This window comes from Rhinopithecus roxellana, chromosome 19 (genome assembly GCF_007565055.1).
Source record: "Rhinopithecus roxellana isolate Shanxi Qingling chromosome 19, ASM756505v1, whole genome shotgun sequence".
Classification (NCBI taxonomy): domain Eukaryota; kingdom Metazoa; phylum Chordata; class Mammalia; order Primates; family Cercopithecidae; genus Rhinopithecus; species Rhinopithecus roxellana.
This window is the reverse complement of record NC_044567.1, coordinates 67851013-67877627: the sequence shown is the minus strand read 5'-3', so window position 1 is coordinate 67877627 and position 26615 is coordinate 67851013. Positions and strand designations below refer to the sequence as shown.

The window sequence follows — 26615 nt, the reverse complement described above, 5'->3', positions numbered from 1 at the left end:
CAGCAAAAATCACGAAAGGGACTACTATTTTCAAGCCCTGCCACCTACCTGCACGTGCTGGCTTCTCTGAGCTGCTGTCTCTCTTGATGCTCACAACAGCCAAAGGAAGAGCATGGTTATTTTATCTAGACCAGGAACCTTAGCTTCAGGAAGGTCAAACAAGTTTGACTTATTCTCTCCCGTGCCCACCCCAGGTTTCATTATGGAACATCCACTTTTTCTAATTGGTTTTCTTTCATTAACATTATTCACATATCTGGATTCCAAAAAATCCTGATTTTTTTTTTTTTTTTTCTAGAGACAGTTTTGCCCTGTTGTCCAGGCTGGAGTGCAGTGGTGCAATCATAGCTGATTGCAGCCTCCAACTTCTGGGCTCAAGAGATCCTCCTGTCCCAGCTCTCGAGTAGCTGGGACTACAGGTGCACACCACCAGGGTCTCCCCATGTTGCCCAGGCTGGTCTTGAACTCCTGGGCTCCTGCCTTGGCCTCGCAAGGTGCTGGGATTACAGGCATGAGCCACTGCGCCTGGCCTGGATTCCAGTTCTTATTCTTCTTTTTCTCCCTGAGGTGTCCTTTGTGTATATCTCATCTTACACAATGGTGTGGCTTTTAGGGAATGAGGAGATTCCTTGTGTGCAGGTGGTAGTCCTCCCTGCCTGCCCCAGGATCAAGTGAAAGATTGGGGAACCCCCAGAAGGCTGTCAAGGAATCCAACCACTAGGTGGCAGCCTTGTCAAAAGCACCCACCTGCTCCTCTGCTCCAAGTTCTGGTTCTGACAAATGTTTCTGACTTTAGAAATAATCCTTCTATTTATTCATTAATTCAACAAATATCTTTGAGTGGCTACCATGTGCCTGGCACTGTTCTAGGCAAAAGGAATATATATGAGTGAGCAGGACAAACATCCCTGCCTTCATAAAGGTACATGAGCAAGTCATGGGAGAGATGAGAAAGCCAGGTGGACAGCTGGAGTGGTGGACACTCCAGGCAGAGATGACCGCTGGCCTCTGTCCCCCACGTCCAGGGAGTGGTAGAAAGGCCAGTGGGGCCGCAGCAGAGTGAACAAGCAGTTGGGGAGGAGGGCAGAAAGATGGGGGAGCTTGCGAGTCACTGTCAGGACTTTGGATTTTTTTGCTCTGACTCCACTGGGGAAATTTGCAAGGTTTTGCACAGAGCAGTGGTATGACCTGACCTTGTTTTAAAATGACTGCTTTGGGCTGCTTCTTGAGAGTGGACAGATGGAGTGCACAGACCAGTTTGGAGGCTAGGGCTGTGGTCTAGGAAAGAAGTGACCTGGGCTGGGCCGGCAGCCGTGGCACCAGCGCACCGCAGTGTCTGGATATATTCTGAAGGGGAAAGCCAGCCGGCTCTCAACTTTCCTGGTTTTTGAATTGTAGAAAAATACACATAATCATCTTTAATAGTACAGTTCAGTGGCATTAAGTTCATTCACATTGTTGTACAACCATCACCACCTTCCATCTCCAGAACTATTTCATCTTCCCAAAGCGAAAGTCTGTCCCCATTAAACACTCGCTTCCCATTCCGCTTCCCTTAGCTCCTTTCAAGCGCCGTTCTGTTCTTTGTCTCTATGAATCTGACTGCTCTAGGTTCCTCACAAGAGTGGCATCATACAGTGTTTGTCCTTTTGCAACTGGCTTATTTCGCTCAGCATAATATCCTCAAGGTTGATCCACGCTGTAGCACGTGTCAGAATTTCCTTCCTTTTTGAGGTTAAATAATATTTCCTTGTGTGGATATACCATATTTTCTTTATCCATTCACCTGTTGAAGTACCCTTGGCCCATTTCTACCTTTTGGCTATTGTGAATAATGCTGCTCTGTACACAGGTGTACAAATATCTCCTTGAGACACTGCTTTGACTTTTTGAGGGTATATACCTGGAAGTAGGATTGCTGGATTCTCCTGATGGATGGTAAAGTTGGTGTAGGGTAAGATTTCTGCTTATGTTAGCAGTGGGATGAGTGAAATGAAATCTGATGGGCCTTCCCAAGAGATGAGGAGTGAACATGGATCTCTTCTGGAGACAGCAGTCGGCTAGAAGGAGGTTCGCACAGCCACATTTAAAACATTTTTAAAACCATGAGACATGGAAGTGCCCATTTAGATGTTTCTTTATATAGCACACGTGGGATCCAAAGACATGTCACTATTTTAAACTGATATCAGTGTTTTCTAAAAGGCAAAATAAATGTGAAGGGCTAGTTTTACTGTGGCCAAACTCCACTTGAATGCTTGCAGAATCTCAGACATCTCAGATGGTGATCAGTAAGGGCAAGCAGTCATGATTGGCTCACTGCCAAGAAGCTGTCCATGTCCTCACTGATACGTGGACCCCTGCATGCTCCAGTTACCTGCATCACACCCAGGTAATGCCTGAGGCTCCAACCTGAGACACCTGTCCTCTCTGACACGGAGAGGGAATAACTCTGGGCTCCTATCAGGGGAACTCGTCTAACATGGAAGGTAAGTATTCTTATCCCCATCTGACACGTGAAGAAGCCAAGGCTCCAGGATAGGTAGTGTTCCCAAATTCAAACCCAGGGTCTGACTCCAGAGTTCTTTGTTCTGCTACTCTGTTTGCCTCAGGTAGGGAGACTTGTTTTCTTCCCCCATCATCTTTACCTGTTGTAGAATTACTATTACTGGTGACTAGCATTCTTTGCTCACTATGTGCTAACCACTGTTCTCAGTATGCAATGAATATAGTCTCCTTTAGTCTTTACTACAACCCTATGACATAGTCCCCTTATTATCATTCCCATTTTATAGATCAGGAGACTGAGGCATAAAGAGATTAAGCAGACTGTCCAAGTCCATGCAAGATAAATATTGGGACCAGGATTTGCAGAGTAGGAAACAGAAGCTGAGAGAAAACCATGGATGGGTTGGCTTGCTGGGGTGAGAGTGGAGGAAGGTGGTGTTGGAAGTCTTGGAATTGAGAGGCTGGAAGGTGGGTGGGTCAGTTTCTTGGATGCCACAGAAGGAGGAGCGCCGTGAGCCAGGGATGTCAGGGAATGGGGAGAATGGAGTGGGGGTGTGTAGATGGCAACAGGGAGGGGAAGAGGATGCCAGGTCCTGCTGCGTGAACTGCGGAGATGGAGGGTGTCTGTTTACAGTGGGGAAGGGAACAGACAGTGGGGAAGCAACAGTCATAGGTATGAGGTACAATGAGACCTTCAGCTTGGGAAATGTGAGAAAATGAACAGACTGACTTGGAAAGGCAGTGGTGGGATTCATCCAGCTGTGGAAGTGAGGGGACGTTCAGAGAGCTCAGTCTATAGGAAGTGTTGATTTCACTGTGAGTTCTGAAGGGCCCTGAAGAAGTGTTGGGGACTCAAGGGAGGGGCCTGGGGCAGGTGGGGCCAAGTCTGTTTGGAGATGAGAACCTGCAAAATCACAGCATGCCAGGAATGAGTTTGTTGTTGTTTTCATAATTTTAGAGAGTTCATTTATCAATGAATATATTTTGTGATTAAAAAAAAATTCAGATTCAGTACAGATGCTCCTCCAGTTATTTCATTGGTTACTTCCAGATAAACCCATCATAAGCTGAAAATATGCTAAGTTGAAAATACATTTAATGCACCTAACCTTCTGAACATCATAGCTGAGCCCAGCCTGCCTTAAACGGGGCTCACAACTCTCATATTAGCCTACATTTGGACAAAATCATCTAATACAGAGCCCATTTTATAATAAAGTGTTGAATATCTTATATAATGTATTAGATTGGTGCAAAAAAGTAATTGTGATTTTTGCCATTTTCAAAATTGCAATTACTTTTGCACCAACCTAATTTCCTGGAAGTGAAAAGCAGAATGGTTGTCTGGACACATTTTTAAGTGTGTAATTCACGGGCAATGCTGCATAGCAGGTCCCTCAAACTTACAGATCTGTACCCACTGAACAACTCCCCGTTGCCCAGTCTGCAGCCCTTGGCAGTCACCACTTGACTTTCTGTTTCTGTGAGTTTGACTGTTTAAGATTCTGCATCCAAGCGAGATCATACAGTATCCTTTTGTGACTGGCTTATTTCCCTTAACATAGTATCCTTCAGGTTCATCCACACTGGGGCATGTGTCAGAATTTCCTTCCTTTTTAAGGCTGAATAATAATCCATTGTCTGGATAGCCACACTTTGTTTATCCATCATACGTGGATGGAGCAGGAATGGCTTTCAGCTTCTGGTGGTGTCCGAGGTAAACCCAGTTGTGAGGATGTTATGAACTCCACACTAGTTAAGGTGCTGAATTAATTCTTTTTTTTTTCTTTTTTTCCCTCTTTTTTAAAATTATACTTTAAGTTCTACGGTACATGTGCACAACGTGCAGGTTTGTTACATACGTATACATGTGCCATGTTGGTGTGCTGCACCCATTAACTCATTAATTACATTAGGTATATCTCCTAATGCTATCCCTCCCGCCTCCCCCCACCCCACAACAGGCCCCAGTGTGTGATGTTCCCCTTCCTGTGTCCAAGTGTTCTTATTGTTCAATTCCCACCTATGAGTGAGAACATGGTGCTGAATTGATTCTAAGCTTGATGACGCCCATGGTGGTGTCTTGGCCCTGCGTTTCCCGGGAGTACATGATTTAGTTAGGGCTTTGGAGCGGGGCCAAGGGTTTTCTGTGGCTTTCTGTGTTGGCACAAGGTGCAGTGCTGGTTTGGGGGTGGAAGCTTTCCTGGGTCCTCCCTGGGTGCCTGTGATATAGACAGCGGGGAGCTCTCCCTGCACCTCCCGCAAGAATATTGACATATTTGCCAACTCTTTCCATCCAGGACCTGTCAGTCTCTCCAGTTCTCCATGTCCTCTCTTCCTTTTTTTTTTTTGACTCTTCCCCTAAAGTTTGCTATTTCCTTCCCCCCTCCTTCCCTGCTCTCCTCCCCTCCTTTCCTTTTTGTTGAGTTTATCTTTGTTTATGCCTTCCCTCCCTCCCTGCCTCCTGCCCGCCCTCCCTCCCTCCCTCCCTCCCTCCCTCCCTCCCTCCCTCCCTCCCTTCCTTCCTTCCTTCCTTCCTTCCTTCCTTCCTTCCTTCCTTCCTTCCTTTTTTGTTGAGTTTATGCCTTTGTTTTATACTTTTATTCCTATTGTGAATGGGATTCTTTGTTCATTTCATTTTTTTCTTATTTTTAAAAATATGGACTATTTGACGACTTTGAATGTCATCCTTACACAGGAACCATGCTAATCTTCTCTGTATCATTCCAATTTTGGTGTTAGCACTGTCACTGACTATATTTTCTAATTACATAGTTTAAAAATATTTAGTTTGGAACTGGTTCGGTCCCTTACCATCCTCTCCTTAGCACTAATGGTTTTCAGTTGATTCTCAGATGTCTTCCAAGCAGACAGTCATATCAGCTGCAGATAACAATGCCTTTTTTCTCCTCCATTCCAGGAGTTGTTCTTTTATTTCTGGTTCTTGCTGTTTTGTGTGTGATCCCAGTTGTGTTAAATGCTAGTGACACCTTGACTTGCTCTCACTTTACTGTGGGTGATTTTGGTGTTTTCTCATTAAATATGATGCAGAAAGTTGGCTTGGGGCATTGTTTTACATGTTAAGTCTTCTCCTACATTCCTTTGAGTTATTAGGATTTGGTGATGGGTTTTATTAAATGCCTTCTAGGCATTCTGTTATTGCTTTGATTATTGCTTCTCTTTTCACCCTGGAGTCTCCTCCAGGAAATTAAAGTATGTGTGTATTTGGTCTCCTGGGTATTTCTTCTGTGTCACATATATTTTCTCTGATTCTCGTGATCACTTTCATTCATGCTGTTTTTTCAAAGTTTATCATCTAATATGCTTTGCTTTGTATGTTTGTATGTTTCTTTTCTTCAACTATTGTGTTTTTAATCTTTAGTCTAATTTCTCTGCTTTCAAATTATTTCTTCTGCATGACTTCTTGCTCAAATTTCATAGCTATCAAATCTTGAATTTCAATGAGAAAGCAAATTGGAGATTTTTTTGAAATCTCCGATTTCTACCAGTAACTTTGTTTCATAGGTGCATATTTACTTGGAATCCTCAGCTGGTCCCCTTTTATGATCTTCCAGAGCTTTCCAGATAGATCTAGAGAGTTTTCTGTGATCACCTATCTTACAGAGGGAAGCTAGTGTTTGTCCAAAAATCAGAAATTGAGAGACTGAGAGAGATACCACTGGAGAATGTGTGGTTATCAGGTTTTTTTTTTTTTTTTTTAAACAGGCTGTCACTCTTTTGCCCAGGCTGAAGTGCAGTGGCATGATTATAGCTTACTGTAGCCTCGAGCTCCTGGCCTCCAGCAATCCTCTTGCCTCAGCCTCCCAAAGTGATGGTATTATAGGTGTAAGCCATGGTGCCCAGCCAGGTCATATCATTTATGCTCTGTTGAAGGAAGAGGAAAAATTTTTGCATTATTTGGGGTGAAAGTAAGGAGGGCACTAAAGCCTGAAGTACAATTTTGCCATTTTTTTCTTTTCTATGTATTTTGTTTTTGTTGTTCTCATTGTTACTTTAGTGCCTGCTGGAAGGTGGCCTTGTCCTCCCCTTCTGCTTGCACGATGACCCCTGTTCTTATCAGCTGGCCATTGCTGTTTCCCTTGTGTGGCCTTCTGTGCATGCAGGCAAGGAGAAGGGAGCACTAGCAGGCCTTCTGAAGCTGCTCATGGCAGAGACCTCAACCTAGTAGTCCAGTTACCCTTTTAGATGATGATTATTCTGTAAAAATGAAATTCACCAGTCCATATACATTACTGAAAAAAATCAATATAATCCTGTACTTGTAATGTAGAGAAGAAGTAATAGGCAAATAATTTCTAATAAAGTGACATATCAGTGTGTAAATGCTGGAGCCTGACTCCATTAGAAGACAGTCAGATGTTTGTACATTAGTGGAGATTGCTGTCTATAAGCTTGAATGCTACGAATGAGATTGACTCATGGGTGCAGTGTTGAGAATTCAAATACCAGGCAGTGTTGACATTAGTGACTTTGAAATGCTGACAGCTCAGGGTAAACATTTTGAATAAAGCAAAGTACTGTCTTTCCTTAAGTTACATGTTAGTTGCATTCCTAGAAAATTCAGTGTATAATAGCCATGCTGTGTGAAACTGTTTTGTGTTTCTCTGTAAAACAGAGTTAGATTCTGGACGTAGGTATTTATAAATGTTTTCCCATTCAGGAGTGCTGTCAGATCACAAGGAGGGAGAGGGGAAGCAGGAAGCAGGCATGCCCCTCATATTTGTAAGGCTTGGGGCAAGAGTATAGTGGAGGCTGTCTGTTTATTCACAATGTTCTGATATAATTAAATATTCTAGTAAAGGAAATCAAGTGTCAGGGACTTCAGATGACCTCATAGCCTGTTGATCTATTGACAATACTTTTCTTACTCATTTTCATTTTTTTTTAAATTAGTAATGGGTGAATTTTGTGTGGTGAATTTTAGTTTTTCTTCCCAGCTTCCCCCAAGTTCTACTTTAGTATTTTCTCATTTTTATCACTTTGCAATTTGTAATTCTTCTCAAAGATTAAAAAAATTAATGATATTCAAATATAATTAAAAAATTTTTTTCTTCAAAATATAAATTAAAATCAATGTAAAGGGTGAAATATATTTCATGTTTTTAAATTTTTTAATTTAATTTTTTATTTTTAGAGACAGCATCACACTCTGTCACACAGGCTGGAGTACAATGGCATGATCATGGCTCACTGCAGCCTCAAACTCCTGGCCTCAAACGATCCTCCTGCCTCAGCCTCCAGAGTTACTGGGACTACAGCCATGCGCCACCATGCCTGGTTAATTTTTTAAATTTTTTTGTAGAGACAGGTGCTCACTATGTTGCCTAGGCTGGTCTGGAACTGCTGGGCTGAAGCCATCCTTCCATCCTGGCCTCCCAAAGTGCTGGGATTACAGGTGTGAGCCTGGCCTGTTTTTTTTTTTTTTTTTTTTTTTTTGAGATTGAGTCTCACTCTGTCACCAGGCTGGAGTGCAGTGGCATGATCTCAGCTCACTGCAGCCTCCGCCTCCTGGGTTCAAGCAATTCTCCTGCCTCAGCCTCCCGAGTAGCTGGGACTACAGGTGCGTACCACCACGCCCGGTTAATTTTTGTATTTTTAGTAGAGACAGGGTTTCACCATGTTGGCCAGGATGGTCTCGATCTCTTCACCTCGCGATTTGCCCACCTTGGCCTCCCAAAGTGCTGGGATTACAGGTGTGAGCCACCATGCTGGCCCTGGTCTGTTTTTTAAAAGTTTAACTAAATGTATTAATATTTAATTTTTTTTATTTTGTACTAATTATAGATTCTTCACATGCAGATGTAAGAAATATTACAGGTAGATCCCCTGTACCCTTTACCCAGTTTCCCCCACTGGTGATATCTTGCTAAATGATAATATAATATCACAACCAGGATATTAACATTGACATGATGACCTTATAGAACATTTCCACCACCAAAAGGGCCCCTCATATGATCCCTTTCCCTGTCCCTACCCCTTTTAGCCCTTGGCAATCACAATAGTTTGTTTTTCATTACTATCATTTTGTTATTTCAAGAATGTTACGTAAATGGAATGGTACACACAAAAGTGTATACGCTTTTGGGATTGGCTTTTTTTTACTCAGCATAATCCTCTGGACGTTCATCCCTGTTGTTACATGTATGAAAGTTTGTTCCTTTTTTATTTCTTCCTGTATTTTATGGTATGCATGCACCACAGTTTGTTCAACTGCTCACCTGTTGAATCTGAGTTGTTGCCAGTTTTTTGCTGTTATGAATAAAGCTGTTATAAACTTCATGTACAGATTTGTGTGAACATTTTGTGGGAGCATTTCTCTGGGGAAGATGCCCAGGAGAGCAGTTTTGGGGTCACAGGGTAGTGGCATGTTTAGTTTTTTAAGAAACTGCCAAATTGTGTTTCCAGTGTGACTGTATCATTTTACATTCCCACCAGTAATCTATGACTGATTCAGCTTTTCTACATCCTTGCCAGCATTGGGTACTGTAGTTACTCTTTTTTGTTTTAGTCATGGGGATAGTTGTGTCGTGATAGTTAATTGTCATTTGTAAAATTTGGATTTTCCTAATGGCTAATGATGTTGAGCATCCATGGGCTTGTGATCTGTATATCCTCTTCAGCAAAATGTTTGTTCATGTTTTCTGCCCATTTTCTAATTGGATACCATGATTGTTTTTTTCTTTCTTTGAGATGGAGTCTCACTCTGTTGCCCAGGCTGGAGTGCAGTGGCACAAACTTGGCTCACTGCAGCCTCTACCTCTTGGGTTCACGCCATTCTCCTGCCTCAGCCGCCCGAGTAGCTGGAACTACGGGCACCCACCACCACATTCGGCTAATTTTTTGTATTTTTAGTAGAGACAGGGTTTCACCGTGTTAGCCAGGATGGTCTCCATCTCCTGACATCGTGATCCACCCGCCTCGGCCTCCCAAAGTGCTGGGATTACAGGCATGAGCCACCGCGCGCAGCCAGATTTTTTTGTTTTAAGTGTTGAATTCTGTGAGTAGTCTATATATACTAGAAACTAGTTCTTTATTGGATATGTGGTCTGTAAATATGTTCTTCCAGTCTCTCTTTTATCTTTTCAACCTTATAACAGGGTCTTTCACAGAGCAAAAGTTTTTAATTTTGATGAAGTCCAACTTACTAATTTTCCCTTATATAGATTATGCTTTAGATGTCAAAATTATTTGCCTGGAGCCAGTTTTTTTTTTTTTCTCTTCTTCTTCTTTTTTTTTTTTTTTTTTTTTTTTGAGACGGAGTCATGCTCTGTTGCCCAGGCTTGGAGTGCAATGGCGCAATCTTGGCTCACTGCAACCTCTGCCTCCTGGGCTCAAGCAATTCTCCTGCCTCAGCCTCCCAAATAGCTGGGATTACAGGCACGTGCCACCGCGCCCAGCTAATTTTTGTATTTTTAGTAGAAACGGGGTTTCACCATGTTGCCCAGGCTGGTCTTGAACTCCTGACCTTAGGTAATCCACCTGCCTCAGCCTCTCAAAGTACTGGGATTACAGGTGTGAGCCACTGCACCCAGCTGCCTAGAGCCAGTTCTTTAAGATTTTCTCTGATATTTTCCCCAAAAGTCTTATAGTTTTACATTTACATTTAAGTGTGTGATCCATTTTCAGTTAATTTTTGCAAAAGTTGTGAGACTTGGGTCAAGGTTACTTTTGTTGTGGATGTCCAGTTGCTCCATTGTTGGAAAGGATATTCTTTCTCTATTGAATCGCTTTTCTACTTTTGTGAAAATCAGTTGGGGCTGGGCATGGTGGCTCACACCTGTAAGCCCACCACTTTGGGAGGCTGAGGCCAGAGGATGGCAGCCTGGACAACATGGCAAGATCCCGTCTCTACAAAAAATACAAAAATTAGCTGGGTATGGTGGTGCACACTTGTGATCCCAGCTACTTGAGACGCTGAGGTGGAAGGATTGTGTGAGCCTCGGAGGTCAAGTCTGCAGTGATCTATAATAACGCCATTGCACTCCAGCCTGGGTGACAGAGCGAGACCCTGTCTCTATTAAAAAAGAAAAACTCAGTTGGGCATACTTTTATTCTGGATTCTCCATTTTGTGTCGTTGATCTATATGTCTATCCCTCTGACAATACCTCATACTGTTGATTATGGTAGCTTTGTAATGTCTTGAAATCAGGTAGACCGATTCTTCCTACTTTATTATTCTTTTCCAAAATTGTTTCAGCTAGTCTGGTTCCTTTGACTTCCCACATAAATACACCTACAAATAAATCTTCTGGGATTTGATAGGAATTGTGTTAAACCTGTAAATCAATTTGGGGAGAATTGACATGTTTTTACTATGTTGAATCTTCTAATCCATAAACACGGTATGGGTCTCCATTTATTGAGATCTATGATTTCTTTCATCAGCATTTTGTAGTTTTCAGCATACAAACCCTGTACCTGCTTTGTTAGATTTACACCTAAGTACTTATTTTTTAATTTTGAGCAATTGTAAATGATACTGTATTTTTAATTTTGGTGTTTGTGTGTTCATTGCTAGCATATTGAAATGCAATTGATTTTCATATGTTTGCCTTATATCTTGCAACTTTGCTAAACTCACTTATTAGTTCTAGGAGGATTTTTTGTTTGTTGTAGATTCCTTGGGGTTTTTCAATGTCAACAATCGTGTCATCTACAAATAGGGACAGTTTTCTTTCTTTCTTTTTCTTTTTCTTTTGAGTCATTGTCATCTTCTGTTGCCCAGGCTGGAGTGCAGTGGCATGATCTTGGCTCACTGCAACCTCTGCCTCCCAGATGAAAGCGATTCTCCTGCCTTAGCCCCCTGAGTAGGTGGGATTATGGGCATCCTAATTTTTTTGTATTTTTAGTAGAGATGGGGTTTCACCATGTTGGCCAGGCTGGTTCTGAATACCTGACCTCAAGTGATCCACCCACCTTGGCCTCCCAAAGTGCTAGGATTACAGGCATCAGCCACTGTGCCCAGCCGGGACGGTTTTAGTTCTTCATTTCTGATCTGTATGCCTTTTATTTCCTTTTCATGTCTTATTACACTCGCTAGAAATTCTAACACTATATTGAATAGAAGTGCTGAGAGTAGACATCTTTGTCTTGTTCCTGATCCTAGGTGGAAAGCATTCAGTCTTTTTTTTTTTTTTTTTTTCCTTTTTTGAAGATGGAGTCTCACTCTGTCACCCAGGCTGGAGTGCAGTGGCACAATTTCAGCTCACTACAACCTCTGCCTCCCAGTTTCAAGCAATTCTCCTGCCTCACCCTCCCAATAGCTGGGATTACAGGTGCACACCACCACGCCTGGCTAATTTTTTGTATTTTAGTAGAGATGGGGTTTCACTGTGTTGCCCAGGCTGGTCTCAAACTCCTGAGCTCAGGCAATCTGCCCGCCTTGGCCTCCCAAAATGCTGGGATTACAGGTGTGAGCCACCATGCCTGGCCAAGCATTCAGTCTTTAACCATTAATTATATAATGTTAGCTTTTGGGAGTTTTTGTAGATCCTCTTTAGCAAGTTGAGGAATTTCCCCTCTATTCCAGTTTTTCTAAGATTTTTTTCCTGAGAAATGTCCCTCTATTCCAGTCTTTACCGAGAGTGGATTTTTAATTTGTCTAATGTTTTCTCTGCATTGATAGATGTGATTATGTGACTTTTCTTAGCCTGTTAATATGGTAGATTACATGGACTGATTTTTCGTATCTTGAACCTGCCTTGTACCTTCTAAAGTTCAGTTGGTCATGGTATATGATTATTTTTATATATTACTGAATTCTATTTGCTAGCATTTTGTTAAGAATTTAAAAATCTGTATTCGCGAGGGTCTGTAGTTTGCATTTTTTGTACTGATATTTTCTGGTTTTAGTATCAGAATAATACTACTTCATAAAGTAAATTGGGAAGTATTCCTAATTTTTCTTTTTTTTCTGGAAGAAATTAGGTAAAGTTTGTGTTAATTCTTCATTAAATATTTGGTAGAATTCTGAGTGAAATTTTCTCTACTTAGAGGTTGGTTGGTTGGTTTGGTGTGAAAGGGTGAGTTTAAAAAATTTTCAAATTCACATTTCCCTAATTGTTATAGGGCTGCTCATATTACCTGCTTGATATTGAGTGAGTTTTATTTTTCAAGCAGTTGGTCCATGTCTTCTAAACTGTCAAATTTTATGTATGTATAGATATTCATAGTATTCCCCTTAATCCTTTTGAGTCTGTGGGGTCTGTAGTGATACCCCAGTTTCATTCCTGTCATTGGTCATCTGTATTTTCTTTCTCTTTTTTTGTTAGAAGTTTGTCAATTTTATAATTTTTTTTTCCGAACCAGCTGTTTGTCTCACTTGTTTTTCTCTACTGTTTTTTTATCCCCATTTCACTGAGTTCTGCTCATCTTTATTATTTCCTTATCTGAAAAACAGAGCTAGTCTTACCCATCTCCTACAGTGTGAGAATTAAGTGAAATGACAAATACACGTGCCTAGGACAGAAGCAGAAGTGTAGATTATTTTGTAAAATGTTATTTCCCACCCTGCCCCCACCCCGAACTATCTCCCTTAATAGAATTGCCTACTTAGGAATCACAGCAGTTAAAAAAAAAAAATCTACCTACCTCAGCGTGGAGTGCCTTGCCCAGTGTTTCAGGCTTTGCTTTTTAAAGACTTTTCTTTTTTTCAAAATCACACTTGACTCATGTTATGTCTAGATTTGCATATACATAAATTTGAGAGGAATAAGAATAGTTTAGTATTGCAAACTACTCCTCAGCCACCATGGCTCCTGTTGCAAACACTGCAGTGATTCATGAACATTCCAGAACCACCTGTTGGGATGGAAAGAAAAAGAAAATGGAAAATGGAACTTGGTGCCTCTGGCAAAGTGTAAGAATGTATTGTATTCATCCTATCTGAAACCAGTTTAACAGGCTGAATCATTTGTGTGATCTGTTATCAAAGCCCCTCCCAGCTTTGCACTCCGTATTCCCAATCAGGCCAGTCTCCACTGTGGGCAGTGGTACAACCCACAAACCCTCACAGCGTTCAGACCCCGTCCCTTTCGTTTCAAGGACAAGGAAAAGAGATGTGAAGTGTTTCTTGGGGCCCAGATGGTGTTATTCATAACAGTTGATGGTTAGGGTTATAAGATTATATAGTCCCATATAGAATATTCACACATTATATCTAAGTATTACTTTATATATTTATATATTTAAATATAAACATATTACGAACATATGTATATATTTATTTAATATAAATATAACAAAATATATGATAAAATATATATTACATATTACCCGTGTATCTATAATAAAGCCACGCCTCCAATTTCAATCCAACCACTCAGGGTTCTTTCTAGCCTTGCCCCTTTCTCTGTTTGTAACCATCATCTCTGGTAGTAGTGAGAAACATGACTCTCATTATCCTCAATGTATGTGCCTATTTGCTCAATATGGCCAATCTCTCAAATCCTTCTCCCACCTGCCACCTGCACCCAACTCCTCATTCCCCACCCTCCAGCCTCACTGACTAACCCACCCTTCTGCATGGCTCCATAACATGCTTTCACTGCCCCATATTCAGCTACCATGCTGACCCTTTGCCCTGGGAAGGGAAAGAAAATTGGGCACAGGAGCTTTTTAAAAATGGTATATTATAAAGCCAATGACATGTGGTTCTTACTTCTAGTTGTTTGCATTATCGAAAAGCAGGATTTCCTGCTTTCTTATTGAGAAAGGTACTTCTTATTGCCTAGGAAAGTTTCATTTTTTTTGAGACAGGGTCTCACTATGTTGCCCAGGCTAGTCTCCAACTTCTGGGTTCAAGCCATCCTCCTGCCTAAGCCTCCAGAGTAGCTGGGAATATAGGTGTGAGCCACTGTACCTGGCATGTTGCCTAGAAATGTTGAAGTGGGGTGAATGAGAACTGCTGCCTCTGCAGGTAACTTGGTCAAGTTCCAGTATCCCACACTCCCTTATGAAAGAGGAGAAAAGGGAAAGAATTGTAGGATCCCTCCGTATAACAGGTTTTATGTTCCAGAAGAAAGTTCTGCTTTTCTGGTTCTGTACAATCATCACGTTGAATGGAAGGGAAGCTGGAGGTCTTTCCACTGAATTCATGGAATATTAAAGTTCCAGTCCTTGAACTTGGGTGTGACCTGAAATGTTCAAGTTTCTCGGTGGAAAACATGATCCGATCTCTTATGCTGCTTTTCCTGGCTGCTGGCACAAAGTAGATTCTCGGTGTTGTGTGTTCTCTTTTCCTGAAAGTTTGTGCATGTTACTGAGTTTGCCATTGAATTGTCGTTGTTTACATATTGATTTCCACTTCAAAAAGTAGTTTAATACTGTGAAAGTACTGTTTCTAAGCAAGTCACAGTACAGATGGTCAGAGTAGAAGTATGTACTCTTGATACTTCCCTCTTCCCCCTCGACAGTGGAATCTTGCCGGGATTTTCTCAGTGCTGTTTGGATGGGACATTTATCCTTATTTGATCAATCCCAAAAGGCAGCCCAGCTGTGGAAGTTAGTTTTGGAACATTAAGTCAAGAAGTTAGTTTTGGAACATTAAGCCAAGAAGTTTACAATAAATTAAATCAAATTTGTTTATGTCTTCATTTGAGATAGGGTCTTGCTCTGTTGCCCAGGATGCAGTGCAGTGGTATGATCATGGCCCACTGCAGCCTTGACCGCCTGATCTCAAGTGATCCTCCCACCTCAGCCTCTTGAATAGTCTAGATAGACCACAAGCATGCACCACCATGCCTGGATAATTTTTTATTTTTGTAGAGACGGAGTCTTACTATGTTGCTTAGGCTGGTCTTGAACTCCTGGGCTCAAGCAATCCTCCTGTCTTGGCCTCCTAAAGTGCTAGGACTACAGGTGTGAGCCACTGTGCCTGGCCCCAACATATATTTAATAATCTACATTGCAGAGAATTACATTAGGAACCATGTGTGGGGGACTTGCATTGTCTTACTTGTTCCAAAAAAAAAAAATGAATAAAACTTAGAAAATGTTTACCTGATAAAAAATTAGTTTGAAAGAACAGATTTTTTTTTTTTTTTGAGATGGAGTCTAGCTCTGCCGCCCAGGCTGGAGTGCAGTGACGTGATCTTGGCTCACTGAAACCTCTGCCTCCCGTATTCAACCGATTCTCCTGCCTCAGCCTCGCTTGAACCTGGGAGGCAGAGGTTGCAGTGAGCCAAGATCGTGCCACTGCACTCCAGCCTGGGGTGGAAAATAAGACTTGCACATAGTCAATGCAGTGATGAGAAGACCATAAGAAAAGTCTGTGTAAGAGAGGGCACAGGCATGACTTTGTTCTGTCCTCTCACCCATATCCTGGCTGTGTGACCTTAAGCAAATTAACCCACCGACTACCACCATTCCTTCTGTTGGGAGGAGCCAAGTCTGTGGGAGTGGAAAAATCACTGAGAAGAAGCCAAACTCTAGGACCTTGCTGTAGAAAGGGCCTAAACACCTTACTGTAGAAAGGGTCCTAGAGTTTGGCTTATTTTGGCTCCTGGGGATCACTGTGTTTCCTTGCAAACCATTTCTCCGGGCGCGGTGGCTCACACCTGTAATCCCAGCACTTTGGGAGGCCGAGGCAGGCAGATCATGAGGTCAGGAGTTCGAGACCATCCTGACTAACATGGTGAAACCCTATCGCTACTAAAAATACAAAAATTAGCCGGGCATGGTGGTGCATGCCTGTAATCACAGCTACTCAGGAGGCTGAGGCAGGAGAATCACTTGAACCCGGGAGGCGGAGGTTGCAGTGAGCCGAGATCACGCCACTGTACTCCAGCCTGGATGGCAGAACTAGACTCCATCTTAAATCTGTTCTTTCAAACTCTATTTTTTTTTTTTTTTATCAGGTAAACACTTTCTAAGTTTTATTCTTTTTATTTTTTTGGAACAAGTAAGACAGTTTACTTATTTAAAATGTAAACGGTTATAGTGGAAAGTTTTGCTTCTGCCCCTTTGCCCAACCACCAAGTTCACCCACCAGTGGCGGGGAATGTGGTATCTTTCTAGAGCTATTCAGTGTGTCTGGAAGCAAAGGGATATCCTCTTGCCTTTCTGTACACAGATAGTAACATACATGGACACAGCATCCTGCACTTGCGCGTTTTCTCTTTTCAGTGTATTTCAGTGTATTTGGAGATCATTCCTATCATTCCATAAAGAGCCTCCTCGTCTGGTCCCCATCTCTCTGGCACTTGTTTTATGATTTCTCAGTGGTTACTGGTAGCAGTTCATAGCCTCATTCACAAGTTATCTCAGTGAATATTCACAGTGTTTGGGTTTTAATTTCCCTGGGCCAGGATATTTACATTCATGAGATGGTTTCCTTGGACTTTAGTTCCTCCCACTAAGGTTTGAGCTATACTTTGCAAATGGGCAAAGACCATTTTTGGGTGCATATGCCTGAGGGAAGAAAGAAAAACAAAGCTGAAAGAGCATCCAGAGGGTTTCTCTTCACCATTGTAAACACCCAGCTCCTTTTCAGGGCTAACTTTTCAGACTGCTTTCCGGGTTCCTGCCCACTCCTGTTCTCCCAAGGCCGGGTGCCCTATTTTCAGTTTCTATATGTGCCCTCATGTTTTCCTGAGCACATCAAGAACGCCTGCACAGTTACACTGGTTTATTTAGGAACCGTCCCCTTTCTTCTTCAGTCTGTCAGTTACTCATTTGGGGTCAGACTCACAATTCTGCGAATGTTTTAGCCTCTTGGAGGAGCATCGTGTGTGACGTTGGACAAGCTGCTTAGTGTCTCTCAACTGGTTTCCTCATCTATAAGATGGAGTTAATCGTGCCCATCACAGAGAATTGTGACAAGCAAATGAAATGACACATCTGAGGAACTAAGAGCAGAACCTGAAATATAGATATTTTTATAAAATGTGATTTTCCCCTCAAATCATCTTCCTTAACAGAATATCCTACTTAGGAATTATGGCAAAACAAAAACAAACCTAAAAAAGTCCACCTGCCTTAGACTCTTGGGCATCTTCTAAGACTCTTCAAGTTTTGTTTTTTTTTTTTTTTTTTTTTTTGAGAAGGAGTCTCACTCTGTCACCCAGGCTGGAGTGCAGTGGCCAGATCTCAGCTCACTGCAAACTCCGCCTCCCGGGTTTACGCCATTCTCCTGCCTCAGCCTCCCGAGTAGCTGGGACTACAGGCGCCCGCCACCTCGCCCGGCTAGTTTTTTGTATTTTTTTAGTAGAGACGGGGTTTCACTGTGTTAGCCAGGATGGTCTCGATCTCCTGACCTCGTGATCCTCCCGCCTCGGCCTCCCAAAGTGCTGGGATTACAGGCTTGAGCCACCGCACCCGGCCGGCGACTCTTCAAGTTTTGCTTTCTTTCTTAATTTCCTTTAAAAGGTTTTTTAAAAATATATATATATATTAAGTCTTTGTTTTATTTATTTATTATTATGTTTTTTGAGACAGAGCCTCACTCCATTGCCCAGGCTGGAGTGCGGTGGCACGATCTTGGCTCACTGCAACCTCTGCCTCCCGGGTTCAAGCGATTCTCATACCTCAGCCTCCTGTGTAGCTGGGATTACAGGTGCATGCCACCAAGCTCGGCTAATTTTTGTATTTTTACTAGAGATGGGTTTTTGGCATGTTAATCAGGCTGGTCTCGAACTCCTGACCTAAATGATCCACCCCTCAGCCTCCCAAAGTATTAGGATTATAGGCGTGAGCCACTGCACCCAGCCCTTTATTTTATTTTATTTTTCTGCAACAGGGTCTAACTCTGTTGCCCAGGCTGGAGTGCGGTGGTGCAATCGTGGCTCACTGCAGCCTAGACCTCCTGGGCTCAAGCAGCCCTCCCACCCCAGCCTCCTGCGTAGCTGGGGTCTACAGTTGGGCGCCTTCACACCCAGCTAAATTTTGTTTGTAGAGATGGGGTGTCACTATGTTGCCCAGGCTGACCTTGAACTCATGTTCAATCAGTCTTCCTGCCTTAGCCTCCCAAAGTGCTGGGATTACAGGCATGAGCCACCAGGCCTAGCCTGAGTCTTAATTTTTTTTTTTTTTTTTTTTTTTTAGAGTTTCCATATACTCCCTGCCCCCACACATGTACAGCCTCTCCCATTCTCAACATCCCCCACCAGAGTGGTACATTTACGTGACAGATCATTATCACCCAAAGTCCATAGTTCAAGTTTGGCTTTACTTTTGGTTTTATACATTCTGTGGGTTTGAATGAATGTATAATGCCATGTATCTGCAATTGTAATGTCACACAGCGTAGTTTCACTGCCCCCAAAATCCTCTGTGCTCTGCCCTTTCGTCCTTCCCTCATCCCTAGCCCTTGGAAGCCACTGATCTTTTTACTGTCCCATAGTTTTGCCTTTCCTGGAATGTCATATAGTTGGAATCACACAGTATGTGGACTCTTTAAATTGGCTTCTTTCACTTAGTAATACACATTTAAGGTTCCTCCATGTCTTTTCATGAGTTGATAGTTCATTTCTTTCTAGCACTGAATAATATTCCATTTTCTGGATGTACCACAGTTTATTGATCCATTCCCCTACTGAAGGACATATTGGTTGCTTCCAAGTCTTGGCAATTATGAATAAAGCTGCTATAAATATTCGTGAAGCTTTGCTTTAAGATGACATGGTTTTTTCTCCCCAAGTTACCATCGCTTATTAACCAGTTCTTTTTTGGTCAAAATTAAATTTTTCCATTTTTGGCTCCAACTAGTAAAAATAGGACCAGATTTTGACTTAATAGATGAAAGAATATTCTGGTTAGCTGCAGAAATTTAGAGACAAGCATGTTGCTCCAGGAAGTAAGGAACTCCATGTGATTGCTAGAGAAGTACTCATTCTCTGCACGTGGAGGAGCTGTGGAGTGACAGAATCGGAAGACTTTCATCAGGGTCCTTTCTAACCCTGAAGGGGTTGCTATTAAGGTCAAAGACCTGTTCTTGGCTATGTTTTCTTGTATCCTCCCATGTGGGAAGCTCTATTCCAGGCCCTTGGGTTACAAGATAGACAAAGTCCCTCATGATTCCCAAGCCTGCATCTGTGGTCCCAACTTGCCCCTTGTACTCCAGAAACACTCCTCCCACTGTTTGCTGAAAATGCCTGGGGAATGTTCTGCATGTGTACTCATTCATTCCTTCAATACATATTTAGTGTCTACTGTGTTCCAGGCATCTTTCCGGGTGCTAGGGATGCAACAGTTAACAACAACAAAAGTCCCTGCTCTCATGGATTTTACATTTCATTCTCAACATGTTACTTAACCAAACCCATCATCCTCATTTCATCATAGAGTTGTTTAACTGCTTCCTCTAGCATCTGGCTTTGTCCTAACCGAAGTGGCATTTCTCAGCCCCCCAGATACATTCTAGTGTTATCTTTATTAACTTGCTTTCTCTCAACATGTAATTGTCATTTACAGTTGCATCTTACACTTCTTTTTATTTCTTTTTTTTTTTTTTTGAGATGAAGTCTCGCTCTTGTCTCCAGGCTGGGGTGCAATGGTGTGATCTCGGCTCACTGCAACCTCCGCCTCCCCAGTTCAAGCGATACTCTGGCCTCAGCCTACTGAATAGCTGGGATGACAGGCACCTGTCACCATTCCCAGCTAATTTTTTATATTTTTAGTAGAGATGGGGTTTCACTATGTTGGCCAGGCTGGTCTTGAACTCCTGACCTTGTGATCCACCTGCCTCGGTCTCCCAAAGTGCTGGGATTACAGTTGTGAGCCACTGCACCTGGCCCACTTCTTTTTATTTCTTTTGCATCCCCCTGACTTCATCCAATACAGCATCTCTCACCTAAAGCACAGTGGCTTCCTAACTTGAGTTGAACCCAACTCACTGGACCTGCTGGCTGCTCATTCGGCAAGCAGGCACCTCCTGAGTGTGGGCGATGATGTCCCCTTTATCTCCTCTTGTTCAAAGACCGTGTCTTTGCAAGCTCGCCAGGCTCCCCCAGGCTTCAGTCATGCTAATTGATTCAGAGCAAGGACACGGCTCTTTTGGGGTTGGAAATAATACATCAAGTCTTGAAGGCGTCTCCCTTGACTTTTTCAAGAAACAACTTTATTGATGATAATTTACATACCATAAAATCCACCCATTTACAGTGTGCAATCCAATGAATTTTAGTAAATTGACTGAGTTACAACCATCACCACAGATGAATTTTAAAACATTCCTGTCACTCCAGAAATACCCCCTGCTGCTGTTTCCAGTCAGTATCTGTTTCTACCACCAGCTCCAGGCAACCACTAATCTGCTTTTTATCTATATAGCTCCTCCCTTGACTCTCCCTGCCACTTCCTCAGAATTGGAGTGCTTTCTGGACTTATGTGTGTGCTATTTGCCTAAGGAACTTTTCTTCCAATTCAGTTACATAGCTTTGTGATCTTCCCTTTCACTCATTCTCCCCACGTTCAAGTTTCTCTTGGTTTTCTTTGTCGTGTGAACCTAGTCTCTGTTCACCTAGTCGGCCTTTGGCTTATTAAGAAAACTGAGTTTTTTCCCCTCCTTTAGAATATGGAAATCTTGAATAATGTCATGTACCAATATTGTAGTGTCATGTACAAACCAGATGCTGAACATTATTTACTGAATAAAGGAATCTGAGCCCTGCTAAGGCATGGGAAATCTTGTCTTCTGTTATATTCAGCATAGCGCATGTAAAGTCACTAAATTGTTATTTTTGGTAATAAATACTTTTTATTTTTTGGTAAGGAAAATGACATTGTTTTTATTAAAATGATTCATGCTTGATAGCTTAAAGAGTGCAAACAAAGTAATACCTTAAAAAGAAAAGTAGAGTATGATCCAGTATTTCCACTTCTGGTTATATGCCCAAAATAATTGAAAGCAGGGACTTGAAAAGATATTTGTGCACCCATGTTCTTCGCAGCATTTTTTGCAACAATTACAAGGTGGAAGCAACCCAAGTGTCCATCAACAGATGCGTGGATCAACCCAATGTGGTCTATACATACAACAGAACATCAGGCAGCCTTAAAAAGAAAGAATTTCTGACACGCGCTACAGCATGTGCTACCTCAAAGACATTATGCTGAGGAAAAGGACAAACACTGTGTGATTCCTATGAGGGACCTAGAGTCACCAAATCCATAGAGACAGAAAGCTGAATGGTGATTGCCAGCGGCTGGGGGAGGAGGGAATAGGAAGTGATTGTTTTATGGGTACCAAGTTTCAGTTGTGCAAGATGAGAAGAGTTTGGACATGGGGGTGGCGATGGCTGTACAACACTGTGAATGTACTTAACACCTCTGGACTGTACACTAAAAATAGTTGAGATGCCAGCCTGGCTGACACAGTGAAATGCTATCCTAATTAAAAAATACAAAAATTAGCCAGGCGTGGTGGCACGTGCCTGTAGTCACAGTTACTTGGGAGGCTAAGGCAGGAGAATCACTTGAACCTGGGAGGTGGAGGTTTCAGTGAGCTGAGATCGCGCCACTATACTCTAGCCTTGGTTGACAGAGTGAAACCCTGTCTCAAAAAAAAAAATAATAATAATTGAAATGGTCAGTTTTATGTTATATGTATTTTACCACAATTAAAAAATAAAAATAATAAAGGGAATAACAGAACAAGAACAAAGTAAGTTAAAGTACTATGTGAAATACCACATCTTAGAAACAACCAGTGTTTTCCACAAGAATATTCTTTATAGGAAAAAAAAAAAAAAAAAGCGTGGGCAACATGGCAAAACCCCATCTCTTCCAAAAATACAAAACTTTAACCAACTGTGGTGGTATGTGCCTGTGGTCCCAGCTACTCAGGAGGCTGAGGCAGGAGGATTGCTTGAGTCCAGGAAGTTGAGGCTGTACTGAGCTGTGATGGCACCACTGCACGCCAGCCTAGGTGGCAGAGCAAGACCAAATTTCAAAAAAAAAAAAAAAAAAAAAAAAAAAGTCTGGGTGTGGTGGCTCACGCCTGTAATCCCAGCACTTTGGCAGACCGAGGTGGGCAGATCCCTTGAGGTCAGGTATTTGAAACCAGCCTGGCCAACATGGTAAAAGCCTGTCTCTACTAAAAATACAAAATTTAGCTGGGCATGGTGGTGCATGCCTGTAATCCCAGCTACTCTGGAGGCTGAGGCACGAGAATAGCTTGAAACTGGAGGTGGAGGTTGAGTCACTGCACTGCAGCCTGGGCAACAGAGTAAGATTCTGCCTCAAAAAAAAAAAAAAAAAAAACAACCAGTGTTAAACTATGGGGATGGTTTTCTTTTCTTTTCTTCTTCTTTTTTTTTTTTTGAGACAGAGTCTTGCTTTATTGGCTAGGCTGGAGTGCAGTGGCACGATCTCAGCTCACTGCAAGCTCTGCCTCCCGGGTTCACACCATTCTCCTGCCTCAGCCTCCGGAGTAGCTGGGACTACAGGTGCCTGCCACCACGCCTGGCTAATTTTTTTTTGTATTTTTTTTTTTAATAGGGGCGGGATTTTACTGTGTTAGGCGGGATGGTCTCCATCTTCTGACCTCGTGATCTGCCCAGCTTGGCCTCCCAAAGTTCTGGGATTACAGGCGTGAACCACCGTGCCCAGCCACTATGGGGATAGTTTTCTAAGCGTCTGTTTCAGCGGTGATATTGTAACGACAAGTACCAGTACAGGTTTAAAGTAGGGGGAATCCAGCCAGAGTCCTTGAGAGGAGGCCTGCAGCAGGGGCGGGGGCTGATCACACAAGGCAGGAAAGCTGTCCGTACCTGCAGCAGTGAGTGCCTGATAGGCCTGTGGGGCGGCTTCAGTGCCCACCACAGGGCGTGGGGGAGCCCAGGCAACAGGGAGCCTCCTTCTGCCATTGAGTGGAGGGAGGTGCCTAGGCTGCTGAGGTTGAGTTTCCCAAGGGGGTTCTGTAGAGGAGAGAACATAAAGAGCGCACGATGTGAGTTCACTGAGAGTCCTCACTTTGAGAAAAGGTGACACACTCCTGGGACTCCCAGAAACACTGGGAGAACTTTGCAGTGGGGACAATGGTTAAGTCATAGTAGTAAATGACTAGAGCCAGAAAAATATTATTTAATACAATTTTTTCTTTCTCTTTCTCTTTTTCTTTTCTTTTCTTTTCTTTTCTTTTTTTTTTGAGGCAGGGTCTCTTTCTGTCACCCAGGTTGGAGTACAGTGGTGTGATCACAGCTCACTGCTGCCTTGACCTCCTTGAGGCAGGGTCTCTTTCTGTCACCCAGGTTGGAGTACAGTGGTGTGATCACAGCTCACTGCTGCCTTGACCTCCTGGGCTTAAGTGATTCTCCTGCCTCAGCCTCCCAAGTAGCTGGGACTACAGGTGCATACCATCATGCTCGGCTAATTTTTTAACTTTTTGTAGAGATGGGGTCTTCCTATCTTGCCCAGGCTGGTCTTGAACTACTGAGCTCAAGCGATCCTCCTGCCTTGCCTCCCAAAGTGCTGGGATTGCAGGTGTGAGCCACCGTTCCCAGCCAGTACTGTTAACATGACCCCATTTGTACCCCTAGACTTGTTGGTCTAGGGAAACATGAGACACACAAAATATATAGGAAGGTATTCAGCCTATGCTTTTCCTTTATATATAAGTGAACTTCAAAATCTTAAAGGCCAATGATGACTTTGATTTTTCTTTTTTAGCAATAGGGTTTTGCTGTGTTGCTTAGGCTAGACTGGAGCTCCTGGGCTCAGGCAGTCCTCCTGCCTCAGCGTCCCAAATAGTTGGGGCTACTGGCATGCATTATTATGCCTGGCTCAATGAAGGTTTTTTATGTTTGTACCAAGCTCTCAAAGAAAGCAGTGGACAGATAATAGAGGTGTCACAGGCTCTCTAATGAATCAGTGGCTGAGACAAGTACAGAGGTTTTTTTGTGTATAGTTTTATAGTGATTGATATCAGTCTTCTTTCATTTAGCTTATAACAAAGTTATTCATATTTAAGTTAAGCCCTATTAAGGATAAAAACATATTCTAATTCAAGAAGGATGCTCAAGATTCTCTCCTTAAAGATACTCCATATTTTATAGTTTCCTGTTGTAAGAAACTATTTGTTTTCTCTGAATCCTGAAATGTTGATTTCTCTTTGAAGATTCTGTGTCCAGCTTCTACTGGAGACAAAGTGGCTTAGTGTAGGAAGAATGAGTGCTTCGGTGGCAACAGGCCTGCATTAAATTTCAGCTCCCTACTTTTAATCTATATGACCTTGGGCAAGATAGCCTAATCGCTCTGAACCCTGGTCTCTAGCTTGTAAGTAGAGAAAAAGAATGGCTACTGGGTCAGACCACACCTGATCTGCTGGACTGTAACACTCAGGAAGTGTGCCATGTGCATAACAGAACGGAAAGTAGTAACTCAGAGGGTGTTTAATTCAGGGGTTCAGCATGCCAAAAAGGATGCAGGTTCTTTCCATCTTTTTGGTCGACCACCTTGAGTGTGCTGGCCTGGCCCTCTGGCCAGATCCCCTCATCATCACAAGATAACTGCTAGAGTTCTGGCAACCTCAAACAGAGGACAGAGTCCCATGGAAGAAGAGGGTTTCAGCATTTCTTTAAGAACAAGAGAACTTTCCCCAGCCCTCCTCCCAGCAGACCTGTCTTCAAATGTTGTTGGCCAGAACTGGGTCTCATAGCATCCTTGACCTAGTCACTAGCAAGGAAAATGGAATCACCAGGATTAACCTAGGCTGTGCATGAAGGATCCACTCCTCAGCTAAGAACAGGCCACCTTCTCTCAGGAGGGCCATTATATTAGTTCTCTTTAGTTTTGTGTATGTTGCAGTTTTTCATAAAAGGTTTTACTAATTAAAGTTTAATCATGTATTATTTAAAAATGATGGAGACAGGGTGCAATGGCTCATGCCTATAATTCCAACACTTCAGGAAGCCAAGTAGGGAAAATTGCTGGAGGCCTGGAGTTCAAGGCCAGTCTGGGCAACATAGTGAGATCCCATCTTTACAAAAAATTTTTAAAAATTAGTTGGGTATGATGACATGAGGCTATAATCCCATCTACTTGGGAGGGAGGCTGAGGTGGGAGGATCATTTGAGCCCAGGAGTTTGAGCAATAATCATGCCACTGCATTCAAGCCTGGGCAACAGAGCAAGACTCTGTCTCAAAACAAGAAAAAAGACAGACACTTTGGTGTTTAGTAAAAATTAGAAACTGTCTTCTGGTCCCACCTTCTGCTTAAGTTTATTTCTTAACAGTATTCTGAGGAATAAATGAATATTTGTTGAATATATATATATATATTAGAGTTTATTATTCAACAAATCTTCCTAGAAACTGAAGATTTTTGGTAGTATGATAAATTGTACTTGAAATTATTATTTTTAGAGATAGGGTCTCACTCTGTGGCCCAGGCTGGAGTATGGTAGTACAATCATAGCTCACTGCAACCTAGAACTCCTGGGCTCAAGTGGTTCTCCTACCTCAGCCTCCCGAGTAAGTGGGACTACAGGTGCACACTACCACACTTGGCTAATTTTTTATTTTTCCTAGAGATAGGGTTTTGTGCTGTTTCCCAGGCTGAATTTTACTTTAAATTATTTTAACATTTATGTATTTTTCCAAATAAATGTATTTTTAACTCAAAAGCAAAACCCAGTACATGTGCACTAGAAAAAAATAAAAATAAATATGGACAAGCAATAAAAGAACTTATATAAAGGATATCACAGTCTTGCCTACTCAGAGAGGGCCACTTTCAATCAGTGCCTTGAGGTATAATTTTTGAAAACCTTTCCTTCTTATCCAGGTATCTGTGTCTATATAGTTTTTGTTTACGTACAACAATTTAGAATTATATTCTTTTTTTTTTTTTTTTGAGACAGAGTGTCACTCTTGTTGCCCAGGTTGGAGTGCAATGGCATGATCTCAGCTCACTGCAACCTCTGCCTCCCAGGTTTAAGCGATTCTCCTGCCTCAGGCTCCCAAGATTACAGGCGCCCGCCACCAAGCCCAGCTATTTTTTTTGTATTTTTAATAGAGACGGGGTTTCACCATGTTGGCCAGACTGGTCTCGAACTCCTGACCTCAGGCAATCCCACCTGCCTCGGCCTCCCAAAGTGCTGGGATTACAGGGGTAGGCCACCGAGCCCAGCAAATTATATTCTTA

At 42.4% G+C, this 26615-nt stretch overlaps 1 protein-coding gene, 1 non-coding gene and 1 pseudogene across 8 annotated transcripts in view; 2 read left to right on the top strand and 1 right to left on the bottom strand.

The window, feature by feature from the left end:
- The window catches only part of SPECC1 (sperm antigen with calponin homology and coiled-coil domains 1), a 316918-nt gene that overhangs the window by 117832 nt on the left and 172471 nt on the right, over window positions 1-26615 (top strand). The gene's annotated exons all lie outside the window — the stretch shown is intronic.
- The window catches only part of LOC115894812, a 42983-nt pseudogene that overhangs the window by 9167 nt on the left and 7201 nt on the right, over window positions 1-26615 (top strand).
- LOC115894973 lies at window positions 5162-5263 on the bottom strand. Its single transcript, XR_004055191.1, has one exon. It is a non-coding gene; the product is annotated as a U6 spliceosomal RNA (small nuclear RNA).